We start from the raw sequence: 17,228 nt of genomic DNA, 5'->3' as shown, positions 1-17,228 counted from the left end.
ACTTGTTCAAGCATTACCAGCTTCTGCTCAACACGAAATACACTGACTACTCTCTTTTTTTTGGTAATAACATTATATTATGGTTGTGTTTGTATTGCATGTACAGTATGTATGCAATATCTATCTGTCCGTCCATCTAAATGTCTGTCTGCCTGTTGTTCCATCCATCAATCTAGTTAGGATTTCATTTTGATAAAAAAAACAGTTTAGTTTCATGTCTCCCTAATAAATGAAGTGGTCAGTAATCCCTTTGAAAAAAAGGAAGGATTTGATTGGAGCTTTTACAATCTGGTACCACAAATACCTGTATCAGATAATCAAGCATTTGGCAATCAAATATATTGCATCTTAATTATGTGATAACTGTTAACGCAATTGCGCAGTCTAAAAGTACATATACAATTATAATAACTAAGATGCCAAACATCATAATGATCTATCTATATGTCTGTCTGTCTGTCTGTCTGTCTGTCTGTCTGTCTATCTATCTATCTATCTATCTATCTATCTATCTATCTATCTATCTATCTATCTATCTATCTATCTATCACTAATGTTAGTGTGCTCGATAAGAAGCAGTCCATACACACGCACAGCATCTGATCAAAGTGCATCACTCGGTTCAGACACGAGAGCGGGCGGTGCTGTGACTCTATGGGAGAGTCACTCACAGTTAGGCGTGTTCACTTCACTGTCAGTTCTCCACCGGACAAACACAGCTTAACGCTTTCTCACAGACGAAGCTGGCTCTGCCTCCGTCGCTACTTCTTTCTTAATTTTCTAAGCGCTGAAGCAGTTTTCGAAGTGCATCTGACTGGCGATTTGGCTCTTGGCGTCAGACAGAACTACTAACCGGGTGCTACAGACCTCAAGATATTAAGGTAATGTCAGTGTTTATTTATTTTTGTGGTAAAACGAGTGGGTTTTAGAGAAGTGACAATCATTTAAACAGTAACAGTGATTTTGTACAGTGTTGCGTGTAGTTTTTATGCAAAATTTAATTTGGTAGCGACTCATAAGGTTGTGTTTTAAACCTCTGACTCGCCAAACAGTATGTTCGAACGTTTGTATCGATGCCCAGAACGCTGTCTAGTTAACGATGGGAATCGAGAGGAATTTAATGATTCTAAATTCGATTCGTCTCGGAGAGTTCGGTTCCATTTAGAATTCCTTTCGTTTAGTACTTTGACGAACACATATCTAACATCATTGTTAGATTTACCGCACTCAACAGTTGTTGGCAGATGATAAGATAATTTCATGTTTCAAAACATATCTAACAAATATATTTCCACAAAAAGAAATTAAATACAAATTTTGTTGCGAAAGGTGTTGTTTACATGACTTTTAAATGACTCTAAATATTAAATACAAATACTTAACCAACAAAATGTGATCACGTATTTCATTCTTAATCATTGTGTATCTCAAATTAAGCTGTCATATGAACAGTCAATAACTCATGATGTTAATATGACGATGAAATTATTAAGTTACGGTTCAGTAAATGGGTAATATATCAATGGTTGCTCCTGTTTCGTAAGTGTTTTTGATTTACTTAAAGAATCGGCTCATAAGATTCATTCTTTTGACAATCAGTCAGCACTGGTTGCGCTCATACAGTCTATGGTTGCGCTCTATGTTTATTATTCATTTAAAAGAACCGGCTCATAGGAGTCATTTGTTAGGGAATCGGACTACTGTTTGCTGTACGTTTTGGACTGTAAATTCAGTAGTAGTGTTGCGGTGAATAGTGCCGGAAACATCATCTAAGTTTTTTAGCACGCCGTTCTATATAAATGCATGTTAAAATGAAAATGATTCGGTTTAGATAGTCCTAGTTGCTTAGGTTAGACAGCCCACTAGATTTTGAGACAGCCTAGCTCAGTCAAGTTTTGTAATGTACAGTCCTATTCTATTTTTAATTGTACTACTTAACTGCATTTTGGTGGTTTTCCTGTTTGCTTCGTCGGTTGTTTTGTCAGATGTTTTGTTATTCTCTTTCACCGAACTATACTGTGGATCCTGAGTCATACTGTACTTTGAAATGCTTGGAAACTTAAATAGCCTATCACTTAAAAGAAGTTCTTCTTATGTATCATTGTATTATTTGACACATTTCTCTCACCTGATTTAATGCTTGTTGCATTCTCTGGATTTTTTCTCTTGTTTATTTTACTGTTATCTTCACTATTGCTGAATATATGAAAGCCTGCATTTCATCTAGACTCTTAATAATAGAGAGTTTATGTAAATATTCATTTCAACGTTCTTCTTTTTAAAGGTTTCCAATAACTGAGAACTGATTATGTAATTTAAGTTTATCCTGATTCATCACCGTAAGATATTTCAACTCTTCCAGTTAGATAGGCATCATATTTATTAGGGGTGCACGATCCGATATTCAGTATCGATATCGTTCCGATTTTTAATTAAACATTATAAAGCACAATAAAGCTTTCGTGCACTATATTTCAAGTGTTCTTAAGCTGTTCCATAGTTTAATGTGAGGTACAGATGAATATTTAAGTCAAGTTCATGGAAACTCTTCTATCCGCTGTGGCTGTCTGTCATCCTCCCCATTCAGCACTCAAACTGCGTGTCGCGTTCGGTTCCGACGATAAAACTCTATCCAAGATTATTAAATGTTCCTAATGTTATACTTGATCTGTAAATAATAGGCTATATGGAAGCCCTTTTCCAACACTGAATAAAAAAATTTTAATCTCATAGTTCAGACTTTTTTTTTCATGGAATTGTGAGATAGAAGCTCAAAATTGTGAGTTATAAAGTCAGAATTGTGAGATATAAAATCACAATTGCAAGATATTGTGCAAATCAGATTTTTTTTCTCGCAGTTCTGACTTTTTTTCTCAGAATTGCGTGATATAAACTTTTTTACCAATTGCTAGTTAGCCAAAAAAAAATTAAATTTTTTTGGTATGGGGCTGGGGACTGATTTGTTCTCAGAATTGCGAGTTTATATCACACGGTTCGCAAATCGCAATTGTGTGTTTTTATCACACATTCCTGAAAAAAAAGTAAGAATTTAGAGAAAAAAGTCAGAATTGCGAGTGTATATGTCACAATTATGACCTTTTATCTCGAAATTTCGAGTTTGTATAATGCAGTTATGAGAAAAACTGTCAAAATAATGAAGCTGTCTGTATTAAGTAGATGGTGTGTAACATACAAAAAATTGATGATCAGGTCAACACACATTGAGGTATAGAAATTCTACACTAATTAAAAAAATTGTGCTGGTATCGGATTGATATCAGTATTGGCAGATACTCAAAATTTTTGGTATTGGATCAGGATCAGTTCTGAAAAAGTTGTATCGAGTCAGCCCCAATATTTGTAAAAGACTGGATGCCATTTGTCACATTTAGGGTCAAAACGTGAGTCTAACCTAACCCTTCTTGTTTTTCCACTCTTGTTTCTTCTGTTGTGACCAAAACGTATCTGTCTCAGTGCAACATGCATATATTTTAGTTTGCAGTTTTGTATCTCTGACTCATTTGAAAGCCTATGCTAAATTTGAGGATTTCCCTGAAGAAATTAAAAGTCCTCATTTAGTCTCACATTCTCTCCAGAGCTCTTGGATTAGCTTACCTGATAATGGTACCTCGTTCTCTGAGGAAGCTTATGGGCTTGGCTAGAAAATCACAGGGTTGGTTTACTGTTTTCCCAGTAATCACCTGCTTAATAACTCATGAGCCAAGCAGTGAAAAACTGGACTCAGGAATTGCCCATCTTTCCTAAAGCTCAATAATGATCTAACCATGTTTATGCGACAGAAACAGATAAAGGTCTTGCTTTGAGAATGAAATTTGGGTCAATATTCATTTTACTACAGATTTCCTCGTTTTTAACATGGCAAGTACTTAAAGGGATAGTTCACCCAAAAATGAAAATTATGTCATTAATAACTCACCCTCATGTCGTTCCAAACCAGTAATTTATCTTCAGAACACAGTTTAAGATATTATAGATTTAGTACGAGAGCTCTCAGTCCCTCCATTGAAACTGTGTGAACGGTATACTGTCCAAGTCCAGAAAGGTAAGAAAAACATCATCAAAGTAGTCCATGTGACATCAGAGGGTCAGTTAGAATTTTTTGAAGCATCGAAAATACATTTTGGTCCAAAAATAGCAAAAACTACGACTTTATTAAGCGTTGTCTTCTCTTCCGTGTCTGTTGTAAGACAGTTCAAAACAAAGCAGTTTGTCATATCCGGTTCGCGAACAAATCATTCGATGATACCGGATCTTTTTGAAACAGTTCACCAATCGAACTGAATCATTTTAAACGGTTCGCGTCTCCAATACGCATTAATCCTCAAATGACTTAAGCTGTTAACTTTTTTAATGTGGCTGACACTTCCTCTGAGTTCAAACAAACCAATATCCCGGAGTAATTCATTTACTCAAACAGTACACTGACTGAACTGCTGTGAAGAGCCAGATAATGACTCGTTGGAGGGACTAAGAGCTCTCGGACTAAATCTAAAATATCTTAAACTGTGTTCCAAAAATAAACGGAGGTCTTACGGGTTTGAAACAACATGAGAGTAAGTTATTAATGACATAATTTAGCAAATTGGGCGAACTAACCCTTTAATAATCTCTAAAAAGTAAGGGAACAAAAACGTCTCTGTTACATATGGTAACCCTCGTTCCCTGAAGGAGGGAATGGAGACGTCACATCGGTGACCGACGAATTGGGATATCGCTTCGATAGATCGATCTACTTGGAGTGTAAACTAAATGAGCCAGTGCACATTGGCATGCAATTATTGCATCCATCTGCCGCTGATCACAGCATGAGTATAATAAGGCAGCAGATGCAATGCATACCAGGTTTTCACTGAGGAGCTGAGACTGTGATCCGGCCAGCACTGGTACAACAACCGTGGTGACGGGACGTGACGTCTCCCTTTCCTTCTTCAGGGAACGAGGGTTACCATATGTAACCAAGAAGAATTGGGATCCCTACCAAAGCGCCATGGGTGCTGCCCCTTCCAGTGACCTGTGCGAACCGCCTGCGCCCCTATTTGGTGTAGGCCAGGACTCGGAACAAGTAGTTCCACTCACCATTGTCAAAGCACTACCAAACTGAGTGAGATGGATAACACTGGGAAAACATACCCGTTTCACTGGGAACAGGGAGGCTGCAGAAGCCCCAAAGGAGTTTTCAGAAGCAAATACACACATAGCATCTGTTTAGGTGTATATGGAGAAATTGGAGGTGATTGTAACCCTCTTGGAAGGCTGAAGTCTGCCGGGGAAACACAGGCTCTAAGGCTATACATGTGAGTACCGCTTAGGTCTCAATATGGGACCCAGCCTTCCATGGTCCTCATGGATTCATCATGAAGGCCTGGTGCCAGACATTCTGCCGCGTCCGGCTGCTGAAGGTGATGGAGGATCTCAACAGGGTCTACAGTACTCTGGAGCAGTTTTAGCAACCCGACACTAACCAGGGCCTCTCATGGCCACTAACCGTTTGAGGTGAAAACACAGGAGGATACCGGCTCTACACGAAAGCTATAGAATCAGGCGATCATGTTGGGGGTCGCTCAGACAGCAGCTCTACAAATATCAGTCAGCGAGGTGCCACAAGCCAGCGCCCATGAGGATGCAACACTCCTAGTTGAGTGAGCTCGCAACCTGAACAGGCAGGGCACACCCTGTGCCTGATAAGCCATGGTGATGGCATCCACAATCCAGTGGGCCATCCTCTTCATAGAGACAGCATTCCCCTTCTGCCGGCCTTCATAACAGACAAAGAGCTGATCTGAGGTCCTGAAGCTTTGTGTCCGATCTACGTAAAACATCTTAATGTTCGGACGGGACAGCGCATGTAGCCGGGCCGGTGCCTCAGGATTACCTGGGAGTCAGCTGGCCAAAACTCTAGGCACAAATTGTCGACTGAAAATGCGTGCAGGTCCCCTGCCCTCTTGATGAAGGCCAATGCAAACAGGAGCAGAGTTTTCAATGAAAGAAACTTTAGCTCAACTGAATACAAGGGCTCGAATGGGACCTGTTGTAGTGATTTTAGCACTAGAGACAGGTCCCAAGAGGGTATAGAGGGGGGCCAGGAAGGATTTAAACGGGGAAGTCTTGGCCTAGTGGTTAGAGAGTTTGACTCCTAACCCTAGGGTTGTGGGTTCAAGTCTCGGGCTGGCAATACCATGACTTGGGTGCCCTTGAGCAAGGCACCAAACCCTCAACTGATCCACGGGCACCGCAGCATAAATGGCTGCCCACTGCTCCATATGTGTGTTCGCTGCTGTGTGTGTGCACTTTGGATGGGTTAAATGCAGAGCATGGAATCTGAGTATTCTCTGTATGTCACATCACTCACTTGATGTGAGTGGAACCTGATGACGAGGTCATACTTACCCAACGACTTCCCATTCAAGGGAACATGGTACGCAGCAATAGCAGCAACTTGGACTTTGAGGGTGGAGGGAGACAGCCTTTGCTCCAGCCCTTGCTGCAGAAAGGAAAGCATGACCACAATCAGGCATCTCCGGGGGTTTTCTCGGCAGAACGAGCCCCAGATCGCGGCAGCAGTCATTCATGAATTAAAGAGCGCCTATTAATATTTTTGACCGTTCATGCAGTGCATGCATGACATGACAGTCTGCAAAGTTGTATAGCTGAAAGTTCAAGTTCAAGTTCAAGTCTGCTTTATTGTCAATTTCCACATGTACAGTACATACATACAGAGAATCGAAATTGCGTTACTCTCAGACCCCGGTGCATACAGATAAAATTAACATTAAAGCCTAAATATCTAGATCAAATATAAAATGTTGATACAACAGGGAATGTAAAAAAAAAAAAGGCATATAATAAAATTAAAAATAAAGTTAAAGCAGCGCAAGGCAAATGACAGATATAGTGCAAATCAATGAAGTGAACAACAGTGCAGATAAAAGATTTTTAGTGCAAAAAAAAATCCCTTATTAAAATTACCTTATTAAGTCTGATTAAAGTGACAAGTGACAAAGGGCTCAAGAGCAGTTATTTTATTTAACTGACTGATGAGGTAGTGGAATGACGTCAGTTCCATGCTGAATGAGGTAGTGAGCAGACCAATGCTGCATAAAGTGACTAGTGTTGGGGGGGTGTTCATAGTTCAGTGGTGCCTGGGGCAGAAGGGGGGAGGGGGGCAAGTTCGGGAGGGAGTTCAGCTTCCTGACAGCCTGATGGATGAAGCTGTCCTTCAGTCTGCTGGTCCTGGCCTGGAGGCTCCGCAGTCTCCTCCCTGATGGCAGCAGACTGAAGAAGCTGTGTGATGGGTGAGTGGGATCACCTGTGATGAGGGCTTTGCAGGTGAGACGGGTTCCATAAATGTCCTGGAGGGAGGGGAGAGAGACACCAATGACCTTCTCAGCTGCTCTCACTATGCGTTGCAGAGTCTTTCGGCAGGACGCGTTGCAGGCGCCATACCACACAGTGATGCAGCTCGTCAGGATGCTCTCGATGGTGCCTCTGTAGAAGGTGTACATGATGGGAGCCGGGGCTCTGGCTCTCCTCAGTTTGCGGAGGAAGTAGAGACGCTGTTGTGATTTCTTGGCCAGTGCTGCGGTGTTTTCAGTCCAGGAGAGGTCCTCTGTGATGTGCACACCCAGGAACTTGTTGCTGCTCACTCTCTCCACAGTCACACCGTTGATGGTCAGAGGAACGTGCTGAGTGTGTGCTCTCCTGAAGTCTACAACAATCTCCTTTGTCTTCTCCACGTTCAGAGAGAGATTGTTGTCACTGCACCACTTGGCCAGGCAGCTCACCTCACTCCTGTAGTTTGTCTTATCTTTGTTGCTAATGAGACCCACCACAGTCGTGTCATCTGCAAACTCAATAAAGAGGTTGGAGTTGTGTGAAGGTGTGCAGTCATGGGTCAGCAGAGTGAAGAGTAGGGGGCTCAGCACACATCCTTGGGGGGCCCCAGTGTTCAGTGTGATGATGCTGGATGTGTTGCTGCCGACCCGTCCGTACTGCCTGAGGTCTGAGTGCATCATAAATAAAGTTATTGTCTCTCAAAGAAAGAGCCACACTCTGAAACGCTTAAACGTGTCTTTCGGATCCCATTTTCATGAAGTTCACACATCACAATTTACCACATTTGCATAATGCCTGCTTACATTGTGTGTGGACATCCAGCGAGAACTTGAACCTCCCTCAAACGCTGTAGCATGTTGGCGTGGATAACATCATGTTAAGACAATGCTATGCTCTGCGTTGTGAAAGTAAATTCTGTTTATTTTCACTTCCAAAGAATCCGGCTGTGAAGACCAGCTTGAAAAGCTTGCTCCTCGAATCACAATTTGTAAGCATGATTAATAATTTTTGTTGCAATGTTCTGTCCAGTGCCCAAAATATGTAGTTTTAAGTGTTGTGTTGTGTTGTCTATACAGTCAGTGCAGCTATAAGTCTCTGAATAACTTGCGTTTTATTTCTGCTAATCAGCTGAGGGCCTGCTATTGTCTAGAAATGTTTCGATTAATATAGAATGTGTTGTACTTATTACTTGGATTCATGTTAAAGGATGGAGAAAAACTTTGATTTACAAACTGCAGTGATTTATCAGTAGTCCATATTTGTGTTCGGCTAACGCATGTGCTATTATTGTTTGGGTCTTTACTATGTTTAGTTTCTGACATATGCTGTATGCAGTAGATCAATGACAATAGACTGGGTCATCTGACCAATCAGAGCAGAGTAGCCTCATGAAAATTTGGTTTTGGAAACATTAATTGTTTGAGAGTCATTGAGAAATAAGGTAGATTTAAATGCACATTATGAGAAAATGAAAGTGTTTTTGACCTTGCTTGCATGCAAACTGACTTGCTGTTTTATGAATTGTTTGACTGACTCATTAAAAAAAAAAACTACAAATTGGACTTAACAACTCATGTTGTCATTGTGTTTGTAGGGATGGGACGGTATGAAAATTTAATATCACGATTATAGTGACTAAAATTATCACGATTATCAATATTATCACGGTTTTGTTGAAACGAGATGAAAGTGTTCAAAAATAGTTGATGCTCACACTGAAAACATTTCAGCAAGTTTTATATTTAATAATCAACAAACAACTAATAAAACAAGCAACTCTATGCACTTAATTTAAAGAAAGATTAAATTCTGTGGCATTTCCTTCCTTACAATGAAAAGTGTAGAAGCATAGAAAAGCATAGAAAAGTCACTGACTTTCGCCATTCCTTCTCGAAAAAAAACAAACAAAAAAAAACCGCGATAATCAAACACGGTTTTAATGATAATTCATTTTTAAACGATATTACTAACCTTCAGCACATTTTATCACGGTTATCGATAAAACCGGTTATCGTCCCATCCCTATGTGTTTGTTGTGTTATGAAGCATTAGCACTGGCAAATGTGAACATATATGATGAATTGTCAATTTTTTTGTCACATTCTTATTGCTTGAAGCAAAAAAAAGGCCATAAATGTTAGTATTGTCACTTTTCAATTGGACTTTAAAATAAAACTATTATATTATAATTCACCTTAAACATAATTTTTCAATTTATGTGTAATATAATAATAAAAATAATAATAATAATATTACTTTGTTTAATATTTCAATTTTTCAAATAAGAAATATTTATTTTAAAGTCATACTGATAATATATAATCACAATATTCTTGGCCACACCTGGAGCTAATTTTTTTTTTTTTTTTTCAGTTTAAATGGCAATTGCAATTTTGATCAGAGAAATCTCATCTTTCAGCCCTGAGTATGTTCTTGCACACTGAAACCTCATGGAGATAATTGTTTTTAAGTGGATGTTTTTATTGTTAAGTGTTTTGGTGTAGTTTGGACTGCATAAATGTAGTAATTCTATGCATAAATTATATAATTACATGTCCTCAAATGTTTCAGTTGAGTCAGTTTCAGCTGCAGAAAGTCTCTGATTTCTCATGCACTCTCTTGTACACGGTTATTAAATATAAATGGCTTCGACTCTTGATATTGGTCTGTGTAGGATAGCGCAACAGTTGCAGTGTGTCTGCTGTCTGTAGTGCTCTCTGCGTGTGGGTGTAAGTACGTTTCTCACATGTGAGTCCTCAAGCTTGTGCCTTTGCACAGACTGCGAGGGAGGCTTTTCTGGAGGAGGACGGCGTGCATGGCTGCTGTGCAAGCTCAGGCGTGCCTGTGGGTAGTGGATGACTTTGAAAGGGTTTCCTGCACACCCCTGAGGCCCCTTAGCTTTTATAAAAAAACTCGTCCTGCCACAACCTACGTATTGAGTGATACTTTTTCCATTGAAATGCAACTTGTAGAACACAAGAAATGAGCTGCGGGAGGCGAAGCACAGCAGCTGTTCACAGGTGAGGTGTGACTTGTGCTGCTAGTTTCCGGCCTGTTTTATGGCATGTCTTGAACTTTGCCTGCCATTTGTTCTGCAAACTGAGTGTTTAAAGATAAATCTGTTTCATTTAGTGAACAAAATCAATCTTGAGCCACTCCTGCGGAGAGGGAACCAAATATTTCCACTTTTCCAGTTGCCGTTTACAGTATGTCATGCTTGGTATGTACTAGTTGGATAAACACATGTTACACTGCACCAAAGAGACAAAAATCATCTGCTTTTGTTGAGGTGAGTGATTCACTCTTACATCAGCAGGTGGAATGCAAAGCAGTCTGTTTGAAGGTTGTGTGCACTGAGAAGCACACGTAGGTGGAGCAGGCCAGCAGGGGAAGACCCGCGACGGCTGCCTGGGTTTCCTCCCCCTCATCCGTCTCTCGCCTCCTCCCTTCCTCATTCTCGTCCAGTCAGTCACCCTTGGCAACGGTCTGAGGCAGCACAGCTGATGGGGAAAACTCTTTCCAGAGCCACCAGGATTGGCAATCCTTTTTACTGACCAGATGAACTTTGTGCTTTGTGCTTGTGCTAAAACACAAGATTTTGATCAGAGACAGAAGGGCAACCCATAATGGAAGGTTTTTTTTTTTGGGTCACAACCAATACTGGTCTTTTTTTCTTTTTTTGTGTGTGTGTGTGTGTGTGTCTTGTTATTACAAAACGCAGAACAGATTTTTCTATTTGCTTTCTAATATTTCTATTATAACAATAGAACAGAAACAAAACAACAATAGTAAGAATAAGAAGACTTATTATTATTATTATCATTATTATTATTTATGCCATTATATATTAGCCAAAATTAATCTAATCAATCTGAATGCTTGCAAATGGATCTTTCAAGTTTCTCACAATGAAACAACCTCTAATCACAATTGGAATCTCTTTAGAATCGCTATAATATTTGATCAATTTTTGCTACAATTTTTAAAACTTTTATATATTTTTTTGATTTCCTGAATTTTGACACAATATCTAAATCATTAAACTACAACAATTTCTTTTTCAAGTTCTCAGTATCTCTACAATAAAATATTTTAATTTTATATGTTACCAAAATATGTATCATCAAATCTATTATATATTTTATATATATATAGTATATGTATATATAAGCCACAGTGTTTGTGCATTTATATTATGTATTAAGACTACTGTTTTTCATACAAATACCCAGAAACCATATAGTTACAATTTTACAAAATATTTTACCTTGGTATTGAGGCGCTATATATATGTGATTTTAACTGTGGTTATCATGATCTAAATGTATGCTACTATGGAAGGCCAGTAGTTTTTAATAAAACTCAAAACAGTCAGAATAATTACATTTTACCATATCAATTTGAGGTTGTTAAAGTAATGATAATGAACTTTAATTTACATCTGTATGCTAACTCAAGTTACTACTACTGTCAGTCCAAGCTACTGTCAAATATGCATTTCTAAGTAATATTAATATTGTAGCCTGCACTGCAAACTGTGTTAAAAATATGTGTCATCAAAGTCAGACAACACAAACCTGTTTCATGATCTGAAGCAATATCACTCATTGGAACATGGAGAGACTAAGAAATTAATTTTTCTGTAAAAGATATTTTTTAGGAACAATGACTGGAAAATTGAACGGAGTGTTTGTCATGTTCTGAGAGTAGTTTAAAACCACCACTAATTCTGTGGTTTCTTCAACTTTCACTTAGGAGCAAAAATCTGCCTTTAAAGATTTACAAATGTATCACAATAATTATCGATAATGACTGATAGGAATATTTTTATTGTGATATACATGCAAACACACACACATATATGTAAACATGTAAAACAAGGAAATAAAACTGCATTACTTCTGAGTTATGAAAGAGCAAGCTTTGAGCAATTAGATATTCCTCTGGGAAAGGAAGGGGAAAACACTTGAATATATAAACTCTTGCAGACACGAAGCAGCAGTTTGACTTGATACGAGGCGACAGCTTTTATAAACAGCACAAAGCTTCAGAAAGTATTGTTCCTAAAATTAGTTCTTAAAAGGCATTGTAAAGGCAAATAATATGTGAACAGCTAATATTAGATCACTAGAACAGGCTTGTAACTTCAGGCATGTCAATGTTGTGTTCTAAGTCCAGCTTTTCTGGAAAAGTTGGTTGGGAATGCAAATGAAAAGGCAAGATAGTGAGAGGGGCTGGGGGAGTTACTGTTGTAATTGAATTGGTTGGCCTTATGCAACAGTCATTTACATTGTTACATGCTTTCTCTTAGTAGTTTAGAATTTTTTTGTGACCTCATATTTAAAAAAATGTACATGGAATATTTGAACATTGTCACACTGCAGGACTATTTAAGTGCACTGTTGAAAAAAAAAAAAAAACACATCAGCTAGCAAGTTACAAATACAGGAAGAGAGAAGCACGCCACAATGCACAATACAAGGGAATCTCTCAGCAACATGAAACTAACTACTACAAACACCCACTACTTCCTTAATGTTACTGACATTGCTGTAATTCTGATGACATTTTTACATAATCGATTGGGGATGACATAGAGATTATGATCTAAAGATAAACATGACCCTCATTCACTTGTGGGGGCTGCCAAGTGTAATATTGAATTTGTAAAGCAAACAGCTTTAAATATATTTATTTTGTGATAAGGCATTAATTAATAGTGGACATCACTATTTTTAATTTGTTGATATGTTTTATATATTTATATATATATAGCCGATTGGTTATCTGGAACTAAAGCGGTCATTATAAAAATGACCTGAGAGCGTTGTAATAATTAATGATGTCCAGTTGAAGCCTTATCTATAATGGAATAAACTAATTATTCACCAGGGTTAATAGACATATTGGCATGAATGAATGTACATCTTTATTGTATAAATGATTGGCAGCTGTTTCTGAATCAATGAAAACAATTTACTGTCCAAAAGAGTGATGTTATGGTTTATGCGGGTGGTCTCAAAAATGGAGTACTCTGAGCCGAGCCACAAAGAGCCCTTATCTCTGTGTTTTACTGGACTAAGTGTCTGGTGAAGCAGAGATTTGTCTCCTTTCATAAAACAGAGAGCTATGCATGCAAACAAGTGATGAGGATGCCCAGAATCAAATTATCACGCTTCTGTGCTCAACTTAAACTATTAGAAATTCAGAAAGATAGAGAGAGACCAAGACCTGAAGCCATCAGTAGTAAACTGCAGTCAACTGACTGTTAAATCTGGTGTGAAACAAGACCATCAATATCAAATATGCCCATCCTGTTGATGTTATGCTTATTGTTTTTTGGTTGAATATCATAATTCACAACGAACGCATAATACTAAAAAAACAAGATAAATAAGAAGTGTTAAATAAGTGTTAAAATTACCTATACTTGATTTAAAAATACATAAATAAGTATGACATTTAAAACATATGTTTTTCTGTCTTTCCAAAACAATTGATAAGACTGAAGTGTGCATGTAAAATAGTCTGTAATGCTTCCGCTGTTGACAAAAAAGTATTGCTACTGTTTTCCCAACTTTCTCTGTCTCTCTCTCTCTCTCACACACACACACACACACACACCCACATATACAGGAAATAGGCCACACAAGTTCCTAGGCAACGACACTAACCTTTTGAGGGAATTAACTGAGAATGGTGTGACCCTTTGTTAGCTCACATCACATGAGAGGAGTGGGTGTACGTGCTTCATTTTCAGTTTTTAAGCTCTTTCATTCAAGGAATAACATAAACTGTCTTTAAAGTTGATTGTATATCATTCTCATGCTGAAAAACCTTAATAAGGGGTTAGGTTAAGGTGCTCCTCCTGTTGTTTAAACTAGAGCTTTGCATATGTTTGTTTGTTGGCTTTAAATATGTGGCTAGTTTTCTGTGTTCACAGACACGCACTGAATCACTGTTATGAAACTTTTACTCATGCTACTATTATTAGTTGCTAAAAACAGATCTCTAGACGTAGACTTGCTTTAAATAGGTCACCCATTTATTCTCCATCAAAGCTTTTTTGCTTGTGTTAAAAAGTTTAAAGACATCTTAATGAATGTGCACGGGAAGAAAAACTTTAGCTTGGGACTAGCATATTGATATCCCTAGACTGTCTTTTTCCTTAATGAGAGTGCTGATCTATTTTCCATCACAGATGAGACGCAGAAACATGATGTTTCTGTATAATGCACACACAAAAAGTGATGTGTGTGTCTCATATTGCCACAGGTCCTTGAATCTGCTATATACACACAGACAATTTTTAGTCTTGTCAGCTGACATTGAATAAGTTTTGAATGTTGTGCACAGTTGTACTCTTTATTCGTTCAACAAATAAATGGTTGAAACATAAATAATAGCTAAACAAATAAATGGTGAATCTCAGACTCTTTTCTGTCAGTTTTCCACTGGTCTCATACACAAAAACACAAGTTGAATCTTTTAATTGGGAACGCAACCTTTTTATTAGTCGTGTGACCTACAGGTTTGGTTTCTTGAGCATGTTGCAATGACTTCAGTATGTAAATGGATGATTGATGATGTGACATGCTGCTTTACATAGCCAGGCTGGTATGGAGATAAAATTGTTGCATAATTAGATATATAAATATAAATAGATTATGAACCACAAATAAATGTAAAGAGATTAAACACTTAAAAACAGAATGAGATCCACAAATACATCTTAGAGTTTTACAAACGAAAATAAAATGAAATCTGCCAATAAAAAAACATTCGCAAATATATTTTTATGTCACAATCACAACCTGGCATTCATTTGTGGATCACTGCGCACATTTGTAGATTTTGAAACATTTCTAATATCAAGACGCTGACAATCCACAGATGTGTGGACTCCACCCACCGTCTGCTCAAGCCAATCAGATGATAGCCACATTCTGCTGACCAATCATAGCACCTTCTTGCTATAAAGCAAAATGTGATTGGTTATAGCCAGAATGTGTTTTAATTGGTCAGCGGAAGTGTGGTTGTTATCTGATTGGCTTAAGCAGACGGTGGGTGGAGTCAACACATTTGTGAATTTGTCAGCATCTTGATGGTAGAAATGTATTTTATTAATGGTTATTTGTGGATCATAATCTATTTATATGGAATTATGCAACAATTCAATCTCTGTAGTCTGGCATACAAAATAGTTTCTAAAACATATTGCAACAAAAATGTAATTTTACATAAATTATTTATTAATCATGTTGTAAGGTCCTTAATGTTTTTGAAAGAAGTCTCTTATGCTCACCCAGGCTTTGTTTGATCAAAATACATTAAAAACAGTAATATTGTGAATATATTATATGAATATTTATAATACATAATTATATTATAACATATTATATAATATAATGTTTTCTATTTGAGTGTATTTTAAAATGTTATTAATTTCTTGGGATGCAACGCTGAATTTTCAGCATAATTTCTCCAGTATTCAGTGTCACATGATCCTTCAGAAATAATTCTTATAACAAACATTTGTTATTATTCAATGTTGAAAGCAGTTGTGAAAACCATGAAATATCTTTTTCGTATTTCTTTGATAAATAGAAAGTTCAGAAGCACAACATTTATTTGAAATTGATTATATTGTTAATATTATGTAACAACTGTAATGTAATGTAATGATTTCCTGATAAATAAGTGTTTCTTTCCAATATGCTGTCATTTCAATCTGTGCATTATCCATAATTCTTCAACAATTTTTTTTAAAAATATAATATCCAGAATCTAGAATTATTGTATGGTGTGGCTATATGAGACATATTTTCTCTGTTCATGCATAAATAGCAAATTATTCAGACACATTTTTAGTCTTTGCTTAGCCTGAAAAAAAAAACTTTTTAGACATCAGAAGGGCAAAGAGTGAACAGTGAATTGTTACTTTCTTTTATAAAATGGTTCTCCATGGTCATGGACAATTTTATTATCACACAGTATAAGATTATTCACACAAAAATGCAACAGTGATTAATTTTGTCTGTCACTGTTGTCAAAGCATTTCTGGTTTGTGCCGCAGGCAATGTTGACAGCAATGTGCATGCTTTGTATTTGCATAATTGTGTCTAGGACTGAAGCTTTTCTTTCATCAACAACATCTTAATGGCATTTGATTACATGTCCACTTTAGGCACTAACATGTCCACTTTAGTTTTTCACAAGTTCATCAAACAACGGCAGTAAGAATTTTCATCAAGCACGGTGAGTAATGGCTTCTCCTATCATTGTTTCTTGCACCTCTTGCCACATGTACAGTTTATCTATCTCTGTCGCTGATGAGGGATTCACATGTGATAAATGCAGGGAAATAGTTAGGCTGACAGAGAAGATTTCAGAATTAGAGACACGCATCCAAACTTTAATTGAGGATAGTAAAAATGTTAGGGCTCTAGATACGGCTTTGGATGCGTCTAGCTCAGGGATTCCTGTACATTGTTCGGTTACGGAAACAGAGCCCCAGCAGCAGGGCAACTGGGTGACGGTGAGGCAGCGTAGTCGTGGGTCAAAACACCGCTCTTCTGTTCCGATCAAAACATTAAACAGGTTCTCCCCACTCAGTGATGCACCCACTGAGAAACCTGATGAAAGTGCTCTAGTTATTGGTGATTCTATTGTACGGAACGTGAATATAGAGACACCAGCCACCATAGTCAAATGTTTACCGGGAGCCAGAGCGCCTGACATCTTGGCAAATTTAAAAGTGCTGGCTAATGCTAAACGTAAATACAGTAAGATTGTTATTCATGCCGGCGCTAATGATGTTCGACTTCGCCAGTCGGAGATCACTAAAAATAACATTAAAGAGGTGTGTGAACTTG

At 37.7% G+C, this 17,228-nt stretch overlaps 1 protein-coding gene across 1 annotated transcript in view; it reads left to right on the top strand.

Annotated features, from left to right (window-relative positions):
• The first annotated feature begins 651 nt into the window (after positions 1 to 651).
• Positions 652 to 17,228, top strand: part of LOC132128894 (diacylglycerol kinase beta-like) — a 41,161-nt gene continuing 24,584 nt past the window's right edge. Inside the window, exon 1 of the mRNA XM_059540280.1 lies at positions 652 to 881. The gene's annotated coding sequence lies outside the window, so the exon portion shown is untranslated. The remainder of the gene's footprint in view (positions 882 to 17,228) is intronic.

Source organism: Carassius carassius, chromosome 46, assembly GCF_963082965.1.
Source record: "Carassius carassius chromosome 46, fCarCar2.1, whole genome shotgun sequence".
NCBI classification, from domain to species: Eukaryota; Metazoa; Chordata; class Actinopteri; order Cypriniformes; family Cyprinidae; genus Carassius; species Carassius carassius.
This window is presented reverse-complemented; position numbering and strand designations above follow the sequence as displayed.